Source organism: Lethenteron reissneri, chromosome 42 (assembly GCF_015708825.2).
Source record: "Lethenteron reissneri isolate LAM-NWPU_2019-01 chromosome 42, ASM1570882v1, whole genome shotgun sequence".
Taxonomy (NCBI): Eukaryota; Metazoa; Chordata; class Hyperoartia; order Petromyzontiformes; family Petromyzontidae; genus Lethenteron; species Lethenteron reissneri.
The window spans coordinates 9,587,955-9,614,986 of record NC_083820.1 but is presented as its reverse complement, the minus strand read 5'-3'; the positions used below and the strand labels follow the sequence as shown (position 1 = coordinate 9,614,986).

Sequence of the window (27,032 nt, the reverse complement as noted above, 5' to 3'; positions counted from 1 at the left end):
GTACTGCCTCAATGTGAATTTGGAGCAGGAAATCAGTTTACACCGTAGGATCAAACCTCAGCATGTTTCGTCGCGTTAAAGGTTCCGATTCTGAATATAATAGGCGACGTTTCGGACAATGGTCCTTCATGGCACATGAGGCCAGAGATTAGAGAGAATACGACTCGTTGTGTGCACTTTACACCTTGGGGCACGATACATTTGTTGAGTAACATATGTATAGTTACCCAAGAGGGCAGCTATTGAACACCACGCAACTTAAAAGCACGTTTCTAAATAAACTAATGATAACGCCAAAGGTAAAATTAAACTCTGCATTGCCGAAGAGTTGGACCATGCTGAAACATCGCCGTTTGCAGCAGAAGTTTCAAAACAAATGGGAATTATTTTCAAGATTTTCAGAAGACTGACTCGTCATAATGTCCAGTGGGAGTGACCGGCTGGAAAGGTTATTGGACAAGTGTGTAAAAGCGCTTTATAGCTCAACGGATTCTTCTAGTATAGAGATTCTGTAAGCAGATACTCGTTTCAGTGGCTGCAAAACATGGGGCACAGGATAAACTCGGAGCAAAACAGTGGTCATCATATGCAACAACGGAATCCGCTAGACAATTGCAGACACATCGGTCGGAACGACAAACCGGGAGGAAAAAAAAATCACAGCAGTGGACAACACTGAAAAGTTGCTCAAAGCATCGGAGACACACGGAGCAACGTGGATTGAACAAGCTTATAACCGCAGGTTAACGACATCAAACCAGAGAAGAAACAACAGGGGGTGGTGGAGGGGGCCTTTGGCGAGGAGCCATGGGGACAGCTGGTGGCCAAGACACAATGATGAGGGTTGCCAAGCCATTGCACCGTAAGATAGCGACGGCTTGGGAGGGAGCTTTCATCCAGCAGAGGACGAACCCCATGCCCGACGAAGATAACATAATGGTCATGCCCAATTAGGAATGGAAACGAATCCCAAGGGCACGTTAAGCAGGGAGATGGAACGATGTACTCGGTCCGTGCGCATGCGCCAACTCTTGATTCGCGACGATTTTTGGAGGCCTCTCATCCAGCAGTGGATTTACCAAGCCCGATGGTCGTTTCAGGTCAACGAGTTGCAACCAAGCCGCATATCCACACGCATTTAGCCTTCCGATATTAGGAAGCAACCTGCGTTACGCACTTCTAATTCATTTCCTTCGCAACGGCTGTTAGTGTTGACCGTTCTGGCCACGTTAGTGCACGAAAGTTCGTCGCTCGGCACACGCACAAAGCCACTTTACGGCAACGAAATGTTGAATCGATTCCAATGCGCGCATCTACGCGGAGTTACTGGCCACCAGTGGCAATCGTGAGCACTCCACCGTCGCTCCCCAAACTGTGAATCATCAGCATCAGAAAGCGGTGACTCACGAACAAGAGCAGACACCGCCACGTGCTACACGTGGCGCTGCGATCAGCTGTTGGCCACGTGGGCGCGGCACTCCGGGGGCTCTAGGCGAGGCTGCATATTTGTCGCTGGCCATGGGGCAGCTGTTGCAGGTCGTTTGCATGTCGTCTTTTTTTAAAATAATAATGGGTAGATTTTTTATTTTAAACCACGCCCCAATGTTCTCCCACTGCCCAAGTCAAGAGCCCTTTTTCGCGCGCACAAACCATTTGCAATATTATAAAGCGGAAAAGGCTGGATTATGAACAGCTTATAAAAGGACCGCGTCAGTCACATTACACTGTGGGGGTGGGGCGGGTGAAGGTTACACAAGCACACTTTGATCAAACACGCACACCAGGCCCTGCCTTCTACCGCTCGTGGCTTGGTTGAACTCGCTGGATAGTTAGCGAGGGGGAGGGTTGGTGGCTAGCGACTGGTTGCCGAGTTGGCTATGGCTCGATGGATACAGCTAGTTTATACTGCACATGGAACATCGGTCAAAACACTGGGTACGGTACTTGGTTAGCGCTAGAAAGGAAGGTTAGTTACGGCAGGTTGGCTAGTCGGTGACGGTGAGACGGTTAAGGTTACCAACAGAAGCTACAGTAGTTAGCCATTCGGGTTAGAGGGCTACTCTCGATTGCAGCATGTGGCCCTTTCCAGTTCTTTGTCCACCTATTTTGAGCTCACACCTCCGCACCTATCCAATTAGCAACAATGCAGGGGGTAGGGGAGGGGGGGTCCACCCAGTGCTGTACAGGTGCCCCCCCCCCCTCCCACCATGTGACAAGGGACTCTGGCCCCACCTGGGGAACCACATGACCTCCCGCTATGGAAACAAAGACCGCAGCGTGTGGCGTTGTGTGTTTTGTGCTCATCAAAAAGGGCCTCGTCTGCGGAAACAAAGAAAACGACACACAAGTGCAGACATTTAAACCCAAGCTGGCAAGTCCACAAGTATTTAGATTTTGCCCAGCTTCATTGTTCGATTATAGGCCAACCGCACTAAATTCCCTTTCCACATCACCCCACTTTTGGAACAGACCACAGCGGCACAAACATCCACAACCGAAGTAATGGATGCCCAATGGTCCTATTAATCTAGTTCCGAAGAATCGTTCATGGGAGACGGCAAATAAAAAAGTCCGAATGGCTGTTATTATATTTTGTGGCGGTCAAGCCCACCACGTGTACGTGACATTGGGTTATTGCATCGAATCCAGAAAGACTGCACACCATTGAGCAATCCTCCGCGAAGAGCTAATAAAGTGATTGTAGGCAGAATAGCTGCCATCACCTCTCCCACTAGAATAGATATTTGGCTGGCGAGTAAGAACTGCACAGCAAGGCAGTGGGGGTGTGGGTTGGCAACGGGTCTGCAAAACCATTCTTCTAACTCCAACGAATTAACTACAAAACAAATTTGCACCATCGTTTCCAAAACTCACAGGCTCGCAACGCCATCACCGTCGGCACCACCTCCACCAGCAGTGTGAATACGCCGAACGCGGCCTCTCGCCTTTCTTCTCCAGCCCCTTTATACAGCAGCAGCTGAGCCAATTAACCAGGGCACACCCTGCGTAACGAAAATGCCCGATTTCACCAATCAAGTGGGCATTGTTATCACGAAGCCAGTCACCCCCCATCACAATTGTATGCACCTGGTTCCAAACAAGTTAATAGCACTCAAGGCTGCGCTTTGCTCGCAATACAACCAGTTATGCCGGTAGAACGTAACCAGTGCCCCCGCCCTGTTACGACGTCCACGTGGAGGGCACGCGTTGAGATGGAGCGGTTCGATCTGCTTTGTCGGACGCCGGGTAGATTCTTGCATTCAAGGACCGTGAGAGATGGATACGGCTGCTGATGATCCTTAGCTACGGGTGTATTATTCAAACAACTATAGATCGTTAAGTGCTAACCACCTGTATTATTTACACGATTTCCAAAATGGGCATTTACAAGGATTTAGATTCGCGGAAAACTCGTCATCTGACAATTCCAAATGTGCCCTTTCAAAATTTCAAAATGCTCTCTCAACCTCTGATGCACTCTCTCTATGTACTGCGATGCAGCGTTCAGCAACCTTTTATAATGTATCCTTCAGCGTTATTGTTAGTTTATTTAGAAACGTGATTTTATTTATTTAAGTGGTGTGTTATAACTGTTATTCAATAGCTGCTCTTATGTAACTATCCATATGTGAATAAAAAACAAATATTTACCGAGCTCCAGGGTGTAAAGTGCACCCACCGAATCGTATTCCCTCTAATCTCTGGCCTCTTATGTGCCATGAAGAAGGGACATTGTCCGAAACGTCGCCTATTATATAAAAACATTTCTTCGAGGAATTGTTATTGGTGAATGTGCGCCACTGCCAATGTAGCGGCATTACCAAATAACGTGTTGAATTCCGAAAATCTTGCTCAAAATGTCCCAGTTTTTTTTTCAGTTTCATTTATTAGGTAGAGCCCTGTGAGCCATGAGGCTCTTGACTCGGGTGCAACCGTAACAAACAAACACATGAACAAAGAACATCTCAAAGTGACGTCGCGCAACAGAAACATCCAAGAAAAAACAACAAAATCTTCACGTTTCCCGAGACTCAGCGTGAGGTGCGATCTGCCACCACAAATCGGTCAATATATCTATGGGGGCTCTCTTTCTCTCTCTCTGCTCCGAAGAAGGGACGTTACTTGAAACGTCATCCAGCTATATATTGCGCTGTTATTTTGCAGCTTTGTTGAGTGTGCTTTTGAGTTGTGCCTGTCAATCACTGCTAATGCAGTCCCTTCAGTTTATTGTCGAATTTATGGGAATTGACTGGATACTGTTTGAAATCGAAGCAGTCGAGAAGCTATTGACATTCTGGGATACAGTCCCTCTTTTATGACCTGCATAAAACTTGCTTCGTACACACTGTAGGCATTTTTATTATCGTCACCTAGTAACCATAGCTTCAAACAATGCCAAGTTGAGGACAAAATAAATTCGAACCGAAATAAAAAAAATGAATTAACTAATGCTGTTAACAGACACGGCAATTGCTATTCATGATAAAAGTATAACTTTTTTAAAGCTGTATACACATTCTAGATTTGAAGCTTTCGTGACTGCAAGGATTCATATTCTTAGGTTTTTTCGGTAAAGTTACGTTGGTAAAAAAAAAGATGTATACACATCTATATTCTATATGTTTATTTAAACATTGAAATTAAGATGATGTAAAACCTGTTTTTTTTTATTACATGAAAACTATTTTACATACCAGGTGAAGCCCACTGAGCTCTAAGCTCTTTTTCAGTCGACCTGGTCTCCTGGCTCATCGAAGTGACTTATATCATCATCATCATCACACGTGGGAAGTGAGAGTCGAAGCCAAATAATCTAAACACATTTTTATAAATGGTTCTGGTGAAACTCGGAGGGGAAACCGGTGAAACAAAAATCGACGCGGCTACCATGGGGAGAGAGAACATGCAAACTAAGCTGGTGATTTTGTCCCAGGAGGCTGGAACCTCCGACCTCCTGTGTAACAGGCGAGGCGGGTAACACCTCCACGCCACCATGGCACCCTGAAGGATAGCACTGGTTCAGACAGTCCCGTAAATACTCTTAGGTGTTTTCGGTAAAGTCACGTAGATAAAATAAATAAATAATAACAGATTAATAACTAAAAATTATAGAAGAAATAATAGAAATAAAATAAAAATCACGACGTTTCGGAGGCAACACAAGCTTCCGTCTTCAGGTGGAACCGTCACAGCACGATTGCTGTATCTTTAACTATTTATTTTTTTACCGACGTGACTTTACCGAAAGACCTAAGAGTATGAATCCTTGCAGTCACGAAAGCTTCAAATCTAGTCCCGTAAATACACCATGAACGGACATCACTGGTAAAAAAGAAAATCACAAAAAATGTTTGGCAGATATTTTAATGTTCAACTGACACTGACCAATCGTAACCGGTTTAAAACTGGCAAGGGAATCTGGTGAGTAGCCACTTCACAAATGTAAAACCAAAACGTTTACGTCTCTCAGCATGAGGGAAATGTTTCAAATGTGCATGACAAAACGTACCTAATGCACACGTGAATATTCCATATTCAACGGAGCACAATCAGCAGTTGTACATTTCAATTTGCACACATCCTGCAATTGTTCTGCCGGAGGGAGGCAAGCGGAGGGGGACAGGAGGAGGGAATTGGGAGCAGGAAACTGGTGGGGCTCACATTCCGGACTCGCCAGCGTTGAAGTCATCTCTCGACTGGTCGCACGTGTTTCAAACATTGAGACACTTCCTCATCGCTCATCATCAAGCCGCTGCTGGCCTTCCATGAACCGACGGCCACCTAAAAGCATATTCTTAGGTTTTTTCGGTAAAGTCACGTAGGTAAACATTTAAAATGAATAAAAGTAAAATAAAAAATATTATTATTTTACTTTTATTAATTTGAATTTTTTATCTGAAATTTTTTTTACTTTTATTAATTTTACTTTTTTACCCTACGTGACTTTACCGAAAAAACCTAAGAATATGAATCCTTGCAGTCACGAAAGCTTCAAATCTAGAACCTAAAAGCATCGCCATCCCTCACGGTCCATTGATGTCCACTGTGCTGTAAACCCGACGAACTGAGTTCCATTCACGTCCACGGTTAAATTGAACCGGTTCTGGGCTCCCAGCCCTTTCAGCAACCCTTACTGCAGAGGTCGCAACCGGGTACCCGATACCCGTACCCGTACCCGGTGCGGCCGGGTACGGGTACGGGTAGACCGTGAGTCACTGGTGAGTAACTGTTTGTCGCTCATTTCCCAACGTCTTGTCTCTTCTCACAATTCAAGTTCCTAGAATCAACCCACCCGCGCCTGCAACATGGCTTCATCCCAGAGGTCGCAATCAGGTACCCGATACCCGTACGGGTACGGCCGGGTACGGGTACTCGTTTGCGACCCTGGTGCGGCCGGGTACGGGTAAGGAATCAAAACCCGTTTGCGACCTCTGCCTTACTGACCGGCGTGATGAAGTTTGGGTCAAAAAAAAAAAACTCCCATTATCGACATGGCACGGGGAAGCTTTCATCCAACAATGGAATGACAAATGGTTGTAGTAAAATAATAATCCGGTGACCTGGCTATGATTCTCGCCAATCGCGAACATCAGTGACGAGTGATGTCCGAACTGGTCATGGGGCTCCCTACCAAGCGTCTTCCTTCACCAACCCACACTCGCCAGCTTGATCCGCCCCAACTGGACATCTGTGAAAAAACATCTTTATAGCTCATCTAATTCATTCAGTATACATATTCAGATTCTGAAGTATGGTCAATCAATCCTCATTGACAGACATGGTGAGAGAAAGCCTTAATTCTGAAGTGTAAAAAATTTAGAACTGTTATTCTAATTGTATGCTGTTACATTTAGGCTAACAGAGCAAACCAAACGGGAAAAACTATATCTTAAAAATAAGACATTCTTAAATCGTGACTGAATCGTTAATATTTATCACACTGCTCCGGTGAGCTGTGGTGGTAGTGGGAATCGGTGCAGGTCTACCACACGTGATACTTTATTTGATTTTTTTAATGTATATACTGTCTATGTACATTCTGCTGAATAATACCAGTCTGAAAAGATAATAGGTTGATGGACTAACATTTAATTGACAGATGGACTAAACATTCATAGGCTGATGGAGTAGAAGCTCATTTGGCCGCGCTTTATATTATTGTAATTATACTTTGTTTGATTTTGTAATTTTGGTGACCCAGGGTCTCTCTTATAGCTGAGGATATCCTGGTGGTCTCTTGAGTTCTCACCTGGTTAATCAAAACACGCTTGCCACAAACCTAGTGTTCACACCATTGGAACCTCCTTTGCCAGTAGCAAAATATGATTATTGTTTTTTTACCCTTTTATCTGGCAACAAAACTGACACCTTTTTACAAGGAGTCATGTTTATATATTTTTTTTAAATCATATTTTGCTACTAGCAAAGGAGGTTCCAGTGGTGTAAATGCTTACCCCGAGCTCTCATACTCTGATGGTGCATTGTCTTTGAGTTGTGCGCCTTTTGGCGTCATCTGGTCCAACACCATGTGAGACTAGGCTCTAAGGAAAGCTGTCTCGGGTGTGGACCAATCAATTTCAAGGACAGTGCATACCAGAGGTGTGGACTCGAGTCATGTGACTTGGACTCGAGTCAGACTCGAGTCATGAATTTGATGACTTGAGACTCGACTTGGACTTGCATAACAATGACTTTGTCCCACCTCTGAGGTGTGGACTCGAGTCATGTGACTTGGACTCGAGTCAGACTCGAGTCATGAATTTGATGACTTGAGACTCGACTTGGACTTGCATAACAATGACTTTGTCCCACCTCTGGTGCATACATTATCACAGTTGTGTTTTTTGTTTGCATTCCGACCGCAGGTATTGTGGTCAATGCAAACATGACTCCTTGTAAAAAAGGTGTCAGTTTTGTTGCCAGATAAAAGGGTAAAAAAACAATGATCACAAACCTAGTGGTTCACGTGATGTCCTACACGATATTTAACGGGGTTTTTGTTTGTTAGGTGGAGATAGAACACAGGAATGTCTCGTGTGCTGACGCTGGGTGGATGTTTCCTTCGCAGGATTCGTGAGAGTGGAGGTGGTGGCAACGTCTGGGTCGCCCTTCATCCGGCAGTGAAATTGATCGTGGCTGCTGATGGTGACGATAATGACTTAAATCGATCTCAAAAAGTCTCACAAGGCTGATGGGAGGACCAAAATAGTGTACGCTCATGTGTAATGCATCTCTATTTATGTAGTTCATATGCAGTGCATGGTTCGGTTTGGAGAGATGCTTTATGTGTGTTAGATTGTTGTCCTTCCCCCACACCTCGGATGAGCACGCTTGGCTACATACAATACAACATACATACAAGAGGTCAGCACTTTGGTATGACCGGTGCCTCGGGTCAAGAGTCCTTCTGCACTGTACATTTCCGTGAGTGACTAAACTGGGCTGTGGAGTGGCTGGGCGTGGTGGCTTTGGCCATGTAATGGAGTGTCCTGATTTGCCATCAGACGTGCTGCTGCTGCTACTGCTGCAGTTGCTATGGTCACACCTTCCACACCTCCTCCTTGGGGCAGCCAGTGACTAAAGCACCCGCCTATATAAATACGTAATAATATGATAATAACCACCGACAGCCCTTTACCAATCCATTGGTGGATGAAGCCCTCCCCATGCCGTGCTGTTTGGTGGTCAAGACGGTTGTTCGACCATACTTCACCACGCTGGTCCGTGCGAGTTGGTGAAGGGAGGGAGCCACAGGGAACAGTTCAGATGTCGCTTGCCACCGACGCTAGCCATGGCCGGGAATTGGACTGAAAATTGGGTGGCTTTATAGTTGAAGAGAACCCATTATGATTTGGAAAGTTGATAAAAGTTACTTGCCTGAATATGAATACATTTTCATTCAAATATCTCAGATTTATTTGTAAAGACACTCACTACTTTCAACGGAGCTTCCATTGTTGCAATATCCTGCCCCTGTGACTTCACAATTCCGTGTTTTATGGTTTCATGCTGCAATGATATGTTGAATTTTTTTCGCACCGTACGTAGCCAACCGTGTTAATCTATTCTTGGCGACAAGAGACAGCAGCCGTAGAATGAAACGCATTTAAGAGGAGTCTGCGGAGGAGATGGAGTGATGAATTCAGCTCGTGGACACGCGTTATGTAGATTGTTGCGTCGCAGAAACTATGCGAAGTGGTGACGCCTTGGGGAAGCCTCCATCGGGCAGTGGAATTGATCTTAGCTGATGGTGCTGGCTTAATGTTCTAATGCGGTACCATTCTCTTATATTTCTGCAGTATAAATGAAATGAGTTGTTGGTGAGCCTGCTTCTGTGTCGGCGGTGGTGCACGAGCACAACGAACAAGAACAAATTCAACGGATACATCAACATCACTGCCTTCAATGGAACAAAATATACAATAGGCGCCGTTTAGACCAAATGGCCCCTCTTTCATAACACGTGGTCGATCAAAACGGATGCAGTATACTTGTGCTATGAAGAAAGGCCGTTGCCCGAAACGTCGCCCACATTAAATACTTTTTAGTTTAAGGCCATAGTGTTATGAACCAATGTAGAGTTCTTCTTGGTTCTTTCGGTAAAGCCACGTAGAAGAGAAATAATAAAATAATAAAAATAAAACATAATAAAATAATTCAGGTGAAGAACAGGTCTGTCGGAAAGACAGCGTCTGACTGTTCTTCACCTGAGGACGGCTGATTGCGTTGTGGCCGAAACGTCGTGAGAATTATTTTATTAGGTTTAATTTTATTATTTTATTATTTCCCTTCTACGTGACTTTACCGAAAGAACCAAGAAGATGAATCCCTGCAGTCACGAAAGCTTTAAATCGAAATACAATGTAGACTTCTTGTGTGCAATGTTCGCTCTCTCGCCACGCGGCGGCGCTCTCCGCCTGAAGATCGGACGCCCTTCGAAGGCACTCGACTTATAAAGTTGGCCGCGATACGATACGATATCCTGTTTCGCGATTTGACGATTTTCACAATACCAGTTTCCCACTACTTCGTTCGACCAAAATGTAGACGCAGAAGCGGAAGCTAAGCGGGGTTTGAGCCTGGATAATGCTTGAATGGGTTTGACCACCATACCTGATGGACAGCAGAGGGCGGTGGAGCAAGGCCACTGTTCTATGCGTTCACATCGATGCTCCCCGCCCTCATCAACTGACCAGCGTGGTGAAGTATGGTCAAAGTACCGCCGGTAGCCCGCACAGCGTGGCGAGGCTACGGTTGCCCTCCTGTCTGGGTCTGTCTCGAGCAGTCTGGACATTGGCATCCTGTGTTAGAATTGGCACAGGGGTCGGCAGACAAGATAACAAAAAAATGTCTCTTTTATTGGACTCCCGTAAAAAAAAAACCCACCAAATATGTCAAGAGCCGCAATGAGAATACGAGACGGTGGTTGTCATTCATCAAGAACGTCACGCAGCAGTCATTAAAGAGCTGCGTGCGGCTACGGAGCCGCAAGTTACCTACCTCTACCTATGGTAAACTGAACTTCATTGGTAAACTGAACTCCCATGGTAAACTGAACTCCCATGGTAAACTGAACTTCATTGGTAAACTGAACTCCCATGGTAAACTGAACTCCCATGGTAAACTGAACTTCATTGGTAAACTGAACTCCCATGGTAAACTGAACTCCCATGGTAAACTGGACTCTGAACTCCCATGGTAAACTGGACTCCCATGGTAAACTGATCTCCCATGGTAAACTAGACTCCCATCGTAAACTGGACTCCCATGGTAAACTGGACTCTCATGGTAAACTAGACTTCCATGGTGAACTGAACTCCCATGGTAAACTGAACTCCCATGGTAAACTGAACTTCATTGGTAAACTGAACTCCCATGGTAAACTGAACTCCCATGGTAAACTGGACTCTGAACTCCCATGGTAAACTGGACTCCCATGGTAAACTGATCTCCCATGGTAAACTAGACTCCCATCGTAAACTGGACTCTCATGGTAAACTAGACTTCCATGGTGAACTGAACTCCCATGGTAAACTGAACTCCCATGGTAAACTGGACTCTCATGGTAAACTGAACTCCCATGGTAAACTGAACTCCCATGGTAAACTGTACTCCCATGGTCAACTGGACTCCCATGGTCAACTGGACTCCCATGGTCAACTGGACTCCCAACTCGTCAAAATCGTAAGTTTATTTCCCAAGTAGAGCCCATTAGGCTATACAGCCCTTTTTCAAGGGCAGCTCGGCTTCCAAGGGCGTCTAATTAAAACACGGAAGGACAACCTGCAGTTGCGTTGCACGGTTGCCCGATGTTATTTCGTCATTTGCTTACGGTAAACAGAATTGCTAAAATAATCACCACTACTATCAAACACCCACCAACGACATCATCAGCATGCTCACAAACAGGGTTCAATATCAGACAGGACTTCTTCCGGAATTGACGATCCAGATAATATGTCCACACCTCGGCACACCACGTCCAATTTACCTCCCCTCCCACTGTGGCCGTGATTACTTGTTACCCGGACAATCTTCAGTTGAGAAATGAAGTCCTGGCCACAACCATAATCAACCACGCCACCGCCAAAATCACAACCATCGTCACCACCACCACCAAAGCATCACCACCGAATCAACGCACCGCGAATGTGATTGTGCAATAACCCTGCACATTCGTATTGCACAATCGCAATACAATTACTACCGTGCCGGCCTTCAAATGGGCTCACTAACAGCCCTTGCCCTTCACAATCTGTGAAACTATTATTGGGGGTGGGTGAGTGGGTTGGGGGGGGGACCTTTGACTTTGTGCGCATCGGGGTCATGGCGAATACACAACGTAGACAAGCCTCCAAGAATCCGCTCTCGATTCCTGATTTCCCCCCGCCCTGCGCCCCCCACCTCGAAGCATCAATCAGTGTCTGTATCTAAATGAGGGGTCTCCCGTGGGTCACCTCAGGCTGAAATGAGAACCTGCTGTGTGTGTTGTCGGGGCCTGGAAATACATGCTTAGCTAGATTAAGCGCTGGCTGCCAGCCCACCCCCCCCCCCCCCCCGTGTGTCACTGTGACCAAAACACGAGCTCATTAACTGCTTTTCGACTCCTAAGATCCGCGGAGAAGTGAGAGGCCGCTTTCGTTTATATTTCTCTCCTCCTCGGATCCGTGTCTCAGTTTAATCTCCTCGACTAAATTAAAGAGAATTATTCAGCGCCGAGTGTTTGTAAGTAGAATTTTAAGAGGTTTAATCGTGTGTCCCACGCAATCCACCCAACCAGGCGAATCCGAGCCACGGTTTCGATGCCACGTGGAATTATCTGCTGTTGCAACGTTTGCGGCGGTGAATTTAGCGGACAACTAACTCGGTGTCCCCGATCGTGGTCACGTGGACCCATTTCGATTAACCGAAATAATTTCGAAACTTACACGCGCGGCTCGATGGACGTATCTGTCCGTACCGTCGGAATCAATTGCTCGACATCAATAAGCAGACACATCTGTGCAGCCATCAACCCTGTTGTTTCCACACAACACGTGCAGTGTTTCCCTCGTTTTGTGCGATTCCGCGCTGTATATTTCAACGCAAAATTGGCTCTATGCGGTTTTAATTCACTCACACGCGGCTATGCGGTCGGACGTGGGACAACGTTGTGTGTGTACTGTGGGTGTACTGTGTTTACTGTGTACTGTGCGGGCGCTGTGTTTACTACGTGTGTGCTGTGTTTACTGTGTGCGTGCTGTGTTTGTTTACTGTGTGTGTATTGTGTATGTAATGTGTGTGTGCACGGTGTGTGTGTACTGTGTGTGTGTAATATGTGTGTACTGTGTGTGTGTAATGTGTGTGTACGGTGTGTGTACTGTGTGTGTGTAATATGTGTGTAATGTGTGTGTACGGTGTGTGTGTGTAATGTGTGTGTGTATAATGTGTGTGTACGGTGTGTGTGTACTGTGTGTCTGTGTGTGTATAATGTGTGTGTGTACTGTGTGTGTGTGTACTGTGTCTGTGTACTGTTTGCGCTACTCGGTAGGCAGCTATCTCCGTGTGCAGTTTCGCTTTGTGCGCCCCTTTTTTGGAACGCATCTACTACCGCACCCGTTTTGTTTATCGCCTCACGATTGGCCTACCCGTGGCGTGTTCACTGGACCTATCAGGAGGACCCGTGTGGCTGCTCATATCAGTGATTTGTTTTATTTGATTGAACCACGGATCTAGGCGACAAAAGGAGGATTTTTTGTTGTTTTAAAGATGTATTCTGGAGGAATATTGCGTCCTTGGCAGGGTCCCCCCCAGGTGGTGTAGCCAACCCCTGAGATCAGTGTTCTTCATTGGAAGACCCGTGGGTCACTGGCCCCTGGCGATACACAAATGTGACAACACCCCCCTCCCCCCACCATCATCATAATGGGTTCAAATGTGTGGCAGCCCTCACACACACTGATAATGTCTCATCGGTGACAGAGCAGCCTCGACCCCCACCACCTCTGAACATTTGTGAAGAACATTGCGCTCGAGACCCTGGCGCCAGGCACACGAGACACTCCTCGAGGGACATGATCAAGCTCACCCCCGTTCCACATGTAAGGGATGCCACGAGGTGAACCCTATTCGGCGGGGGTGGGGGGAGGCGACGTAGATGACATCACAATGGGGATTTGAAGGCGGAGAAACATTGACGTCGAATTGGTCATCGCGGTTATTTGAAAAATGTTCGGGGCAAATCCAAAATGGAAATGAGCGGTCGATTGGGAGATCGTTAGGAGGAAGGAAGCGGTTTGGTGGAGAGGCAGGGAAAGTTCCAGAAAGGACGGAGGAGGGGGTAGAAGGAAGGAGGCGATAGGGAGGTTTGGCAGACCCCTGAACGGAGTGATCCTCTGATATTGTGACGTGTCGTGCTGAAGACGGAATAAAAACCAAGTTCAAGATGCTGAAACTCCTTCACATCATGAATTAGCCGCTTAACTCCCTCGCCTTTCCTCCCCTCCCTCCTTCCCACCACGCATTTACAGAAGATACAAAAACGTAGCCAACCCCTGTAAGACAACAGACGTTGAAATCAACTATACGTACGATTGTGTAACTTCCGGGCGCAGCGTTTGATGCGGGGAATGAATCGTGCGTCCAAAAATGTGAATAAAGTTTATTTTTTTTTCAAAGTCGCTAAACGAACCTTAATACGTCTCAAGATGTCGCGGACCGTTTACCGAGTGTTAAAAATCGTAAAACCGGTACGGGGCCGTCAATGCGTACCCGATGGCAATACACATAAAATTCCACACTCTGGCGTTACTTTAAAGTCTTTACTCATTATCTGCTGCTTCAAACTGGCGGGATACGGACCCAAAAGAGGAGCTTCGTGAGCGTGCATCTGCGAGACGAGAGCGATGCTTATTTATTTATTTTCGAGTCGTGCATTCCATGAAGACAAACTCGCTGCATTGGTTTGGGAATCTGACGCATTTATGGCTTACAATGGCACAACGTGAAAAACTGGCGGTTTACGAAGACAATCCGGTGGAATTAAACGCACGGATTTATGCAGATCCGTCGCTTTGTTCCGCAGGCAGGCAGGCCGCTACGTTGGCGGTAAGCTCTCTATTTTGACTATCAAACGAACTTCCGGCTCCCTCCCTCGCTGCGTCTCATCACAAATCACCCTCTGCTCCTGCCTCCCTCTCTCCCTTCCCTCCCTCCACCCACCCGCACCCCCAGTCGCTGACTCGTCACCGCACCCTGCCCATCCCCAGATGCGGGAGCAGAATTCTTCACGCGGACGTGGCGCAGGAGGAGTCGTTTCTTTGGCAGAATAAGGAGCATCTTGAATGATGGGCCCTGCAGCATAACAGCAGCCTGGCTGGCTGGCTGCCAGTGCTAAGATCACCTAGGGTAGCTACAGACGACTTAATTTCTGAAAATATCGGTGCTGCACCCAAAAAACTGCTGGGTGGATGGACAAAGGCGGGTGGATATAAGAGACAAGCAGTAGTCACAGCCATGATGAGAGGTGTAATGGATGTGGTGTTCCGGGTGCAGAAACATTCTCAGGGTCACTGTTAGGCTGTAGTAGTTGGTACGTGACTAGTAGTAGCCACAGCCAAAGCGAGATCTATACTGGACGTGGTGTGCCGGCTTTGAAAATATTTTCTTGGGTCGGCGGTCGTTTGACTGGCCGTCTGTTTCTATAAAGAACAATGGAATGGAACGCAAACAAACCCAAGAACGCGCAATTGGGTCGTTAAATACAAAAGAAAGGCCCCGACTGGTGATGAATGGAGCTACAGTAGAGTTGTCATGAAACCCGGCTTCCCGCACAACCACATGCAAAGACACTGCGACCTCATTCCGTAAAGACGCCGTCTCCGCCGCCGTCACGCTGTGCGGCCGTTTCAACTCGAATTTGACGGTTCAAACGTCGCCGCCTGTTATTTGGCACATAGATATTTTATATATATATTTTTTTTATATTTTTGTATATATACAAGATATATGTGTTTGACGGTGAATAATTGAGAAACGCAAACGAGCGCGTTCAAAAGAAAGGGAAGGGGAGGATCGAGAGAGAGAGAATAAGAGCGAGCGAGCGAGAGAGAGAAATGTGGAGTGATGGGAGTGGAGGAGGTGTGAAAGCAAGGAGGAGTGATATGGGAATACCAGAAACAAATGATAGCCAACACTGCTGCTGCTGCTGCCGCTGCTGAAAGGCTGCTGATGCTGCTGCAAGGCTGGATGGGAAGAGAGAGTGAGACACACACACACTTGGTAATGCGAAGTCACCCTTATGTCATTTGCATTCATCCAGGCATGATAGTTAGCTGCAAGCAAGGGGTCATGGACACGTTAGCGCGATGATGGAGCTCTGGGAGAAATTTAAAGTAGCTTGCATTGCACGTGACACCTCTCGACAGGATGGTGAGGCAAGTCAGACTGAACGGAGCACAGAATTTGAAAATGTAAAAAACAAAAAATTTCCGATTCCTTCCACTCTGCTATTCCTCAGTAGATAAATGTATGCTCTGCGCGTATCGTATTGCGGAGGTGAAGTCGTGTCCCATCGGTTATCGCACTGTGAGATGAGCCCTGCCACCTGGGTTTGATTTCCGGCAATGGTCGATATCAGTTGGATGGTTCAAATTTCGGACGAACCAAAAATGTTTGTTTCCTTTTGGAAGAATCTGAGAATGGCAAGCGACGCGCCTCCGATTAGCACGGTTGGCTACGTACGGTGCGAAAGAAGTTCAACGTAGGTACATAGACGACAGCGCTGAGCGTTATTCCCGACTAAAGTGCAGCCAACCTGGCATCGGGTGACGCCACTGTTGCGCTGAATATCCTCCTCACAAATCTGGAGAAGATAGCGGTTTTTGAAACCATAAACTCATTTCTCGGCGTATGCCTGTACAATATGTGGCATGCGAAACTTCTTTCGCACCGTACGTAGCCAACGGCGGCTAATCGGAGATGCGGGGGAAGAGAGGACACACAAAACGCAGCTCTAGAGAAACGAGTTTTCAATGTGGATGTCTCACTCAAAAGTGTGGGCCACGCGAAGGCTGCGACCTCCCCACTCCCTGTCGTTGTGTACAACACGAGATATCTGAAACTAGAAATATAGAACGGGGGGGGGGGGGGGAGAGTGGGGGGGAGGGTAAAGGAGATTCGGGGGATGGGGGACGCACACGTGGCTGACGGTGATTCAGACGTGCCCGTACCTGTTCGGTAGCGGCGATAATTGACCGCTCGGCCACTACACAGCGGGGAACACGTGGGGAGAGAGTCGCCCCCCTTCGCCCCCCGCCGTCGCCACCTCCGACGTGATTGCCTTAACGATCCAGACGCCGTCCGTGTGTCACGCGTGGAGCAAAGACAACGACCCCCTCCCCCCCCTTCGTCCGACCCCTTCGTCCGACCCCGTCTCGCTTTGACAGGCTGCTGTGACGGAGCGAACCTGTTTCGACCGCCAATTGTGTAGCGGTTGAGACGCAACGGTCAATCTGTGTAGAGCGAGTCCTCGCGACACGCGAGGAGGAATCGATGAAGGAAGTTCATGGGAGCAGTAACCGTGGTTGTAGCCGCAGAGGCAATTGCTGTTGTAGTGAGGGATTCGGAGGCGAGTGAACCAAAATGACCCTTGCTGGGATATTGCCTCTTGACCTCATGAAGTCCATTGCTCTACCAATAAAACAACACCCTAACTATGCAAAAAAAACATATTTGTACGAAAATATCATCATTTTAAAATATTTTTTTACAAATATTTATAGCCGCTGTTTTCAATAAAAAATATATCAATAAATAAAAAAAGGCCTCACGGGACTTAATTCAAGACGCAAATTGACAGGCGGTATAGCCCCCATCGATCCAGCAGAGACGCTGCTACGCCTTGCTGGGGCAGCATCGCTCACTCACGGCGTGCGCGTGGAGCGGTGGCGCAGTGGTTAGAGCACTGCACTGCGAACCAGGGCAGCCGAGTTCCATTCCCGGCCACGGTGGCGAGCGATATCCAAACCCCGTGGCGGCGCAACGCGTGAACGAAGGAAGCAAACAACAACAACAACAAGTACAGGGCCGATAGGTGAAATTCCTCCCCGTAGAGGGCATTCATTCTAGATTTGAAGCTTTCGTGACTGCAAGGATTCATACTCTTAGGTTTTTTCGGTAAAGTCACGTAGGTAAAAACAAATATATATAATAAATGAAAATAACTAAATAAAATCACGACGTTTCGGAAGCTACAGTAATTTTACTGGAGCAGTTACACCTGATGACGGAGGCTTATGTTGCTGCCGAAACGTGATTTAATTGAGTTATTTTCATTTATTATTATTTTATTTTATTATTATTATTTTTTTACCTACGTTACTTTACCGAAAAAACCTAAGAGTATGAATCCTTGCAGTCACGAAAGCTTCAAATCTAGAAGTACAGGGCACCAAACAGCTAAAGGTGCACCAGATGCATGGAATGAAATGGATTGGTGGGGCGGGTACATCAAATATCAGCTCAAATTAATTACGTGTCGTTTCTATCTTGTCTGCATCTCTCCACTCTCATCTGACGTACATCTCAATGTTTTTTTCTACATTTCCCTCATATCGCGACATATATTGTGTCATGTTTACTGGATTGCAGATGCGAACCACGCCTGCGCGTGTCTGTGTCCTGCATCACGTGGGGAGCGGTGGTGCAGCAGTTAGCGTGCTGCACTACGATCCCGGCAAACCGAGTTCGAATCCCGCTCACGGCCAATACCACTGACGATTATTTGAACCTGTCCTGGGCCTCCTCTAGGTAGCCCCAGCCTCAAATTAGCGCCTGGTACGGCGTGTAAACATCACCACTCGGGAGACAAAGACGGCCGGGCGTGGTGCTGGCCACCTACCCCATCGTGTACCGTGCGGCCTTCATAGGTGCTACTCGCTAACAGCACTTGCCCCGAACGGTCTGTTAAGGCCACGTGGGGGGAATATTTGCCTTTATATTATTAGGTTTTTTCGGTAAAGTCACGTAAGTAAAAAAATTAAATTAATAAAAGTAAAATAAAAATAAAAATCACGACGTTTCGGAGGCAACACAAGCTTCCGTATTCAGGTGGAACCTCCGAAACGTCGTGATTTTTATTTTTATTTTACTTTTATTAATTTTAATTTTTTACCTACGTGACTTTACCGAAAAAAAACCTAAGAATATGAATCCTTGCAGTCACGAAAGCTTCCAAATTTAGAATCTGTGCCTTTGTTTGTTGTGAGCCGCAGCGTGGTGGATGAACGCGTCTCGAACGCCCCATTTAGCTCGGAGTTGCGCTGCGGAGGAGGACACACGAGGCGAAGCTGACAATTCACGCGAGAGCCTCTCCAGCCCTCTCACACCCCCACCCCCACGCCCCCCGGCACCCCCTCCCCTCCTCCCCCTCCCCCACACGCCCCCCGGCACCCCGAGGCAGCAGCCACCTTGTTAAGATCGCCGCTGATGGCGCAAGAATCGTTGCTCTGCCTAATCTACAGTGACAGCATAAGCCGTAAACATGGGACTTGGTGGAGGGTTTTTTTTTATTTTCAGGGAGGTAAGGGAGGGGATGAAACCTGCTGTTGACTTCTCCAGTCCCCGCAGGCAAGGTCGTCCCGCGTGGAGTGTAGGAATCTTTAACCCTCTCGAGCCTCGTCTCTCCCTCCGCTGCTGTGGGGAGGACTCGCTTGCGGTTTTGTCGGCATTTGTCGAGACTTTTTGGGGAGCGCAGCAGTCGTCGCCCCATAGGACGTCACCAATTCGGTGCGTAAAGGTGGCAACCAAGTGGTGAAATATATGACCTTTTTGTTTTCCACTGGACAACCCGAGCCGCGCCGGGAACCGTCCCAGCTAGGGCGCCACGGTGGCGAGATGTCAACTACCTCGCCCGGTATACACGAGGTCGTGGTTTCGATCCCGACCCCCGACACCTGTATATTTGGAGTTTGCACATCCTCCCCGTGGTCGCTTGGATTTTTCTCCGGGTCCTCTGGTTTTTTCCCTCCACATTTAGAAACACGCGTTTCTAAATGTGGAGAGGATTTGGCTGCTATACATTTCCACACGATACGCTACTTCGTTGAGCTATCATTTGTGTCCAGGTCGCTCAGAGGGCCTTACCTGGTACAATAAAAACAAATCGTTTAGTTTGGGCCATCTGGGGACTGTTTCAAGAGGCGCGTCAGGTTGTGTTTTTTTTCCCACTGAAGTAACTCGAGCCGTGCCAATGATGTCGCACGCAATGATCGAGTCCATTAACCCCAGTCCCTGGTCCCTGCTTGATCTCGGGTTCAACTCAAATGTTCTTTTTAGAGGGCAGAGTGTCACTGTTATGTTCTGGCTTTTATTCGAAAACCACCGGTCCCGTGAGGGCCCCGTGCCGGTTAAGCTCGCGTGTAAGATTGGGGAAAGTGTCAATGACGCCCAAGGCAGAACCTGATGGAAGCTCACAGTCCACTGGAGAAATATGGACTTGTCATAATCTTGTCAAGAGGAGGTTCTTTTCACTGAAATCGCGTTAAACCAATAAAAAAACGTGTTTTGCTTCTAATACGGTATTCTCTGGATTGTAAGATTCTCCGGAAAGTAAGACGCATCTCAAATGTCTGCCCGGTTTCACTAACGTTACAAAGGCAAATATCCCCTGTATAGCCCAACAGACTGTTGGGGCAAGTGCTGTCAGCGAGCGCCTATAAAGGCCGGCGCAGCACACGAGAGAATGTGTGACTAACACCATGCCCGACCACCCATGTATCCCCCACCGAACCAGGTACTCGTTTAAGGCTGAGTCGACCTAGGGGAGGACCAAGACCAGGTCAAATATTCTTGGTTTTGAGCGGGGGAATAGGACTCGGGGTCGCCGTGTTCGTAGCGTGGTGCGGTAACCACTCGACTGTGTGCCTCTGCTCGTCGGCTGACTACGATACTCGATGCACGGGGGAGGGGGGGGGGGTTAAAACGGCGGCCTTGGGAGTGGCAAGTGAGGCAGCATCTCGCATTGCCGCTCGCCGCTCGGCTATCTCCGCCGATGACAACGTTGTGATTAGAAAATTGCAGCATTCGGCTCCCGATAATCTCCAACGTTGACGATGTTGCCTCTGGGTATCGCTCGCAATTTATGACGGCAACGCCGCGTGATAATGCTGGCGGTCACAACCATGGATTGGGGTGAAATGGCTGGTGATGTGTTTGTAAATCCCCCACCACCACCCAAGAAAAAAAACAAGCTGAGATCCGAGTCTCATTACATTCATGAAAACTCATTTCCTTCTTTCAGCATCATAATCACGATCCATGGGCAGACAGCCCCATAGGCGTCCAGTGCTAATTTCGTGATTTGTTTCAACTTTCCTCCGTCTTGTGCCAATATGTTTAAGTCGTGCCATGTGTTTCTGACACCGACCTCTGATGTCCTCGTCAAGCCTCTCTGTGAGGTCTTGCTCTCTTTCCGCTTACTTCCCCTTTTCCGAACAACAACAACAGCAACACTGTTAATCCTCCTATTGTTGTCCATCGTACATGTGTGTCATTTCTTTAGAACTGTCGTGGGACCTCCTTTGCCAGTATCAAAATACGTGTAAGAATAGGTTTTCCCCCTTTCTGGCAATCAAACAGTTGTGTTAAGATGTTAACACACCAAACTGAAACCTTTTGCAAGGAATCATGTCTGCATTAACCACATTGCTTGTGGTGAAAATACAAACAACAAAAACATGCTCTGACGGTAACAAAGACAATGCATATACTGTCAGAGCATGTATTTTATTTTCACCACAAGTTTACATGGTTAATGCAGACTTGAGTCCTTGCAAATGGTTTCAGTTTGGTGTGTTAACATCTTAACACCTGTTTTAGTGCTTTTTTTTGTTCAGTTTCTTGTCCTTACCCTGCATCTCCGATTTAGCACAGCGCGGAAATAGTTCAACATACTTACCATACAAACTTGAGTTGAAGGTTTCGTGACTGCAGGAATAACTCTTTGGTCTTTCGGTAAAGTCACGTAGAACTAAAATAAAATAAATAATGGAATACACGACGTTTCGATTGCAACACAAGCAACCGTCATCAGGTGTGAAATAATGCTAAATTTGAAGTTAAGTCTGATAAATTTGAAGTTTGAATACATAGTAAACGGCAGGGGGAGAGAAATTGGAAGATTGAGAGAGAGAGAGACAGAACACAGACACGGAGAGAGACACACACAGAGAGACACAGAACAACGCCTCTGTAGTGAGGCGTTATATAGGGGGGGTGCAGAGAGAGCAAACGGAAACGGTAGGGGGAGAAAAATTGGAAGTTTGAGTAAATAAACCGAGTAAACTTAGAAATGTAACGAAATTTAACACAGCGAATCGGCTAACACAACAGTTAACACGTGACCTGGTTGATTACGCTCTTTCAAAGATTGCTAAATTTGAAGTTAATCTGAGAAATTGGAAGTTTTAATAAATAGTAATCGGCAGGGGGAGAGAAATACGCACCGTACACACACGTTTCCATTGATGTTGGCTACCAACAACAAGGCAACTCCTATGACTAATTGGGAATGGGACGCAAGCGTAGGATTGATCACCCTGTCGCTGGCCGCCTTTGGGGAGGGTGTATAGTATGAAAGGCCGAAACACCCTAGGAACCAAAGGGTCACTACTGACGATGCGCTCCCCAAATTTCACCAGGCTCAATGTTCATGAACTCTTGGAAGTGCTTGCACAAAGGATAGTAACATCTCATCCTGTGTCCTTTGGAATCTGGACACGCTGGGGCTTACGGAACACTGCGGGTTCACCCTGAGTGTCCTACCGAGGTGCTGCGTCCGTGTGGGTGTGCGGTCCAGCAGGAAGACACGCGTGAGTGTGCACATGTGCACGTGGCCTCAAGGTGCACTTGGCCTGGCACAAGCGTCGTGGTGACGTCACCGCCACTTAGTGGCGAATGGCGGTTGTTGTGTTGTGTTGTGGGTAAACGCCAGCACTGGGGATACAAAGGCGGCCGGGCGTGATGTTGGCCTGCAACCCGCCCACTCCCCTCCCCCCTCCTCGTGACCCCATCGCGTGCCGGTCCTTGGGCCATCCCCTAGGTCGACTCAGCCTTAAAATTAGTGCCTGGTGCGGTGTTTAAACATGGGCATTGAGGATTGTTGTCTTTGATGGAGGTTAGGAAGGTGTTAATTCTAGATTTGAAGCTTTTGTGACTGCAAGGATTCATATTCTTGGGTTTTTCGGTAAAGTCACGTAGGTACATTTTTTTTTACCTACGTCACTTTACCGAAAAAACCCAAGAATAGGAAGGTGTTGTTGGTGGAGGGGGGTGGCGGTGTAGGGGGGCGGGGGGATGATGGGGAGGGGGGGCAAAGTACGTGGGGCGTTGGTGACGTTCAATTAATTTTCTAATTCGCGAAGCGGCCACGCAGCTCTGCACGAGAGATCCGCGCGTTCTTCACGCGTTCTTCACGCCTGGTGCCTGAGCGAGACAGCGCCACGCGTGTCAACTCCCCGCCGCCGCCACCACCGCTCATGTTCCCGTCACATTCCGCAAGGGGTGCGGATATTGGCAAAAAGGATGACTCACTGCAGTGGACGATGAGCAAGTACCGTCCGTACCTGGTGCCGTGGGTGAAACGTCGGGCGATTATATGTATAGGTCACTACTGTCACCATGGGCCCACGCCGAGATTACACGAAATAAAATAAAAACACGCCGACCGCCGTGCCCACGGTTCTGATATCGCGTACCGCTCATGTTGGCCGTGGCCGGGAGTCGAACTCGGGTTTTCCGGGTTCTATAGCATCGCTCAGCGCACTTATTCATTGCACTACCGCTTCGCCCACACACACACGCAAGACACGGTGCCCAAATGAAATCCTATAATTATAATCGACACAAGCAACAATGAAACTCCAGGCGGTGAGGTTTTTGGGGGAAGATTAATCCATACGTAGAGTAATATAAAATATCTATTCATCAATAGCACCGTGGCTTTATCAAGATTTAAAATAAGTAAATAATCACAGGTGACGTTTCGGGCAATGGCACTTCTTCACAGCACATCCGCCTAGAGAGGTCGAGTAATCAATATGTAGACACTCCACTGATGTGTTTTTTTATGACCCCTACCTCGTGCTGAGCGCGTGATTGGTTACGAAGGTCGTTTGTGAGTTGGAATGGTCGAGGAGGAGCAATCTCTGCCCCCCCGCGCCCCCCCATCCCCCGCATTCACCTGACATGACCCCCCCCCAGTGCCCTCCGCGAGATACAATTGACCTAAATTATCTTGACCGGCACCGTTGAACGTTGCCAAATCACAGCACCAAGTGGGACAAAGTGCATATCGGGAGAGTTGTGAAAATATTTAATTAGTGTCTTTGAGACTCGTGTGAGACTCGCGGAGGGTTTGAGTCAAGAAGTTCACTTCTCTGTAATCCGTTCACATTCTGTTTAAGTGGTGCCTCTATTCGATATCAGTGAATACTACTACCACTACGACGCACTCTGCCACGTGGTTCAGAAACGCGGGCATTAACAACAAGTATAACCCGTAAAAACAAAGTTTTTCACTATAAATCCTTTATATGCGTGGCGGCTAGAGTCCTCTCGTCCTCTGGCTTGAGATGGCTGCCACCTATGGGTCAGATGATTGCATTGCACCATTAAGCAATTGGTAATTAAATATATTTTTGTCCTAAAAAGTGTAACATTTTGGAAAACATTTTCACGAACATTAATTGTCACGCACAACGAGTCTGTGTGGAAAATGTCAGCTCGATTGGATCACGGGAAGTGGGTTAAAAAACGACCGAAAGATTTGCACGGTCGTAAGCAAGCAAGCGAACTTAATATAAAGGATTTAAAAATACGGAACTAGTTTTGAGAAGTGCGCAAAGAAGCGTGGAAGAGACGCGCGCGTGGGAAAGAGGAACACGTGGATTTGTCCCCACACACACACACTGTTTGTGTACCGCTCCACACACACACACACTGTTTGTGTACCGCTCCACACACACACACACTGTTTGTGTACTGCTCCCCACACACACACACTAACGCATTTCACAAGTAGTACTAATCACATACCTGCATTTCCCATAAATATGCTAAATTCCTCTTGATATGCAAATTATTTTGTCAAGGCGCCCTACCCCCCCCCCCCTTCCAACCCAGCTTAAATATACGCTCCAAGCGTGGTGGTGTTTCATTCAGACGCTTTCTCCCCGACAGACCTGGTCTTCACCTGAGGACGGCTGCTTGCGTTGTGGCCGAAACGTCGTGAGAATTATTTTATTATGTTTTATTTTTATCATTTTATTACTTCCCTTCTACGTGACTTTACCGAAAGAACCAAGAAGACACACACACTGTTTGTGTACCACTCCCCACACACACACACATACTGTTTGTGTGGGGAGCGGTAGTGCAGTAGTTAACGCGCTGCGCTACGAATCCAACCACCCGAGTTCGATTCCTGCTCACGGCCAACGCCAGTAACGATTATCTGCGCCGGTCCTGGGGTTCCCCTAGGTATACTCAGCCGCAAACGAGTACCTGGTGCGCTGTGTAAACATCGGCTTGAGAAAGACAAAGGCGGCCTGGTTTGTTGCTGGACACCCACTCCCTTGTGTGCCGTGGCGGCCTTCATAGATGCTCGCTCGGAGCACTTGCCCCAACAGTCTGTTGAGGCTATTTGGGTGATCTTTATCTTTTTTTCCCTTCGCATATATATACACACTGTACTTTGGGTGAACTAATCATTATTTTTTTGAGGATACACTTCATTTTTTTCGGGGAGACATAAACTTCTAGCTGGGAGCATAACATCGTTTCAGATCAGACAGATGTACCTGCAGACGTCGTCGGCGATATATGGAAGGAACGTCGAATGCAATCAGTCCACGCCCGTCCAAAACCCCGGGTTGTCCTTCAAGGGCCCAGAGACATCTTGCCTTTTATAGAACGTCCTGATTTTCATCGGTGTCACGTGGAATGCCACGCTTTTTTGTTGTTGTTCAGAAGCTTGGCTGAAAAAGCTTGGGGCAAGGCAGAAACACATCAGCGGATGTGAAATATTTTGATTGGCCGAACAATGCGCGTATATTTGTTCTTCATGCAAATGCACCGTTTAGGAAATGCTACTTAATTGTGTGTGTATACCAGGGACGTGCGGTCAGGGGAGGCAGAGGAGACAGAGCCCATACCTGTCATACTCCAATGAAAATAGCTGTTACAAAGTAAAAAGAAAATAATAATGAAATTAAATAAATATGAAGATTTTTCCACTGATCTGTGTTATAAATGTCATTTCTGTACGATTCCAATCACTTTTATAGTCAAAATCGCCAAATTTGCGGAACTCCGCTGCAAATACAGGAAGAGACGAGAGGTGAGGCAGCGACGAGCTCAGCCTCCCCTCTGATTGCACAACCCCTCAGTAACTGGATGGAGCGCGGGCAATAAGCTTCGTGCCTGTTACGATCTCAGTATGTCACCAATGTAATGTTTGTAGACCCCTTCATTTCATGTCCTCGCCTTCCATACTCCAGGTAACTTATTTCACGTGTGTGTATAAAGATATTTAGGCTCGCTGGTCTCGTCATGAAACTGCAATGAATAAGCACCAGGGGAGGCAGCTATCACTATTGCCTCACTGACGGGGACGTGTCTAACACGCCCCCCTCAGCGAGGCCACACCCCCTCAGTGAGGCCACGCCCCCCTCAGTGTGTGAATCTGACTCTGACACAAGCCAGTGCCTCCCCATGTCCGTGAGTGTGCGTATTTGTGGGGAGCGGTAGTGTAGTGGTTAGTGCGCTGCGCTATGAACCCGGCGACACGGGTTCGATTCCCGCTCACGGCTAATACCAGTGACGATTATCTGAACCGGTCCCGGGCCTCCCCTAGGTCGACTCAGCCTAAAATGAGTACCTGGTTCGGTGTGTAAACATCGCCACTGGGGAGACAAAGGCGGTCGGGCGTGGTGCTGGTGACCCACCCCCTCGTGTACCGTTCCGGCCTTCATAGGTGCTACTCATTAACAGCACTTGCCCCAACAGTTTGTTAAGGCTATATGGGGGAATCTTTGTCTTTGTATTTAGTGACGATTATCTGAACCGGTCTTGGTCGTTCCCTTGCTTGATTCGGTCTCAATTGACTACTTCATCTTGCGAATTTGTGCGGGTGGATGTGTAAACATCGGCACTTGAGAGACAAAGACGGCCGGGTTGTGATGCTCGACACCCACCCCCTCGTGTGCCGTGCCGGCCTTTCGTAGGTGCTCACTCACAGCACTTGCCCCAACAGTCCGTAGCAGGCTATAGGGGGGCCCTTTGTCTTTGTGTGTGGCTGAGAGATATCGTGTCGAGTCTCTATCTCTCGACGTGCCCGCACTGGCGGGGGGGTGGGGTGGCACGTACTTCCCCCAATGATCCGATCGAAATCCCTAATTTCGATCGGATCATTGGGGTTTATTAGTAATAAATCGGCATTTTGCGACCCCCACTGCCACTGTGTAGCATATTATTGTGCCAGGGACTCGATTAGA

General features: G+C 47.5%; 1 long non-coding RNA gene across 1 annotated transcript; it reads right to left on the bottom strand.

Annotated features, from left to right (window-relative positions):
* Positions 1-3,900: 3,900 nt before the first annotated feature.
* Positions 3,901-16,958, bottom strand: LOC133353036 (uncharacterized). The gene is made up of 3 exons (XR_009756323.1): positions 16,710-16,958; positions 15,652-15,722; positions 3,901-6,688 (listed from the first exon to the last, which is right to left on the bottom strand). It is a non-coding gene; the product is annotated as an uncharacterized LOC133353036 (long non-coding RNA).
* Between the last annotated feature and the right edge of the window lie 10,074 nt (positions 16,959-27,032).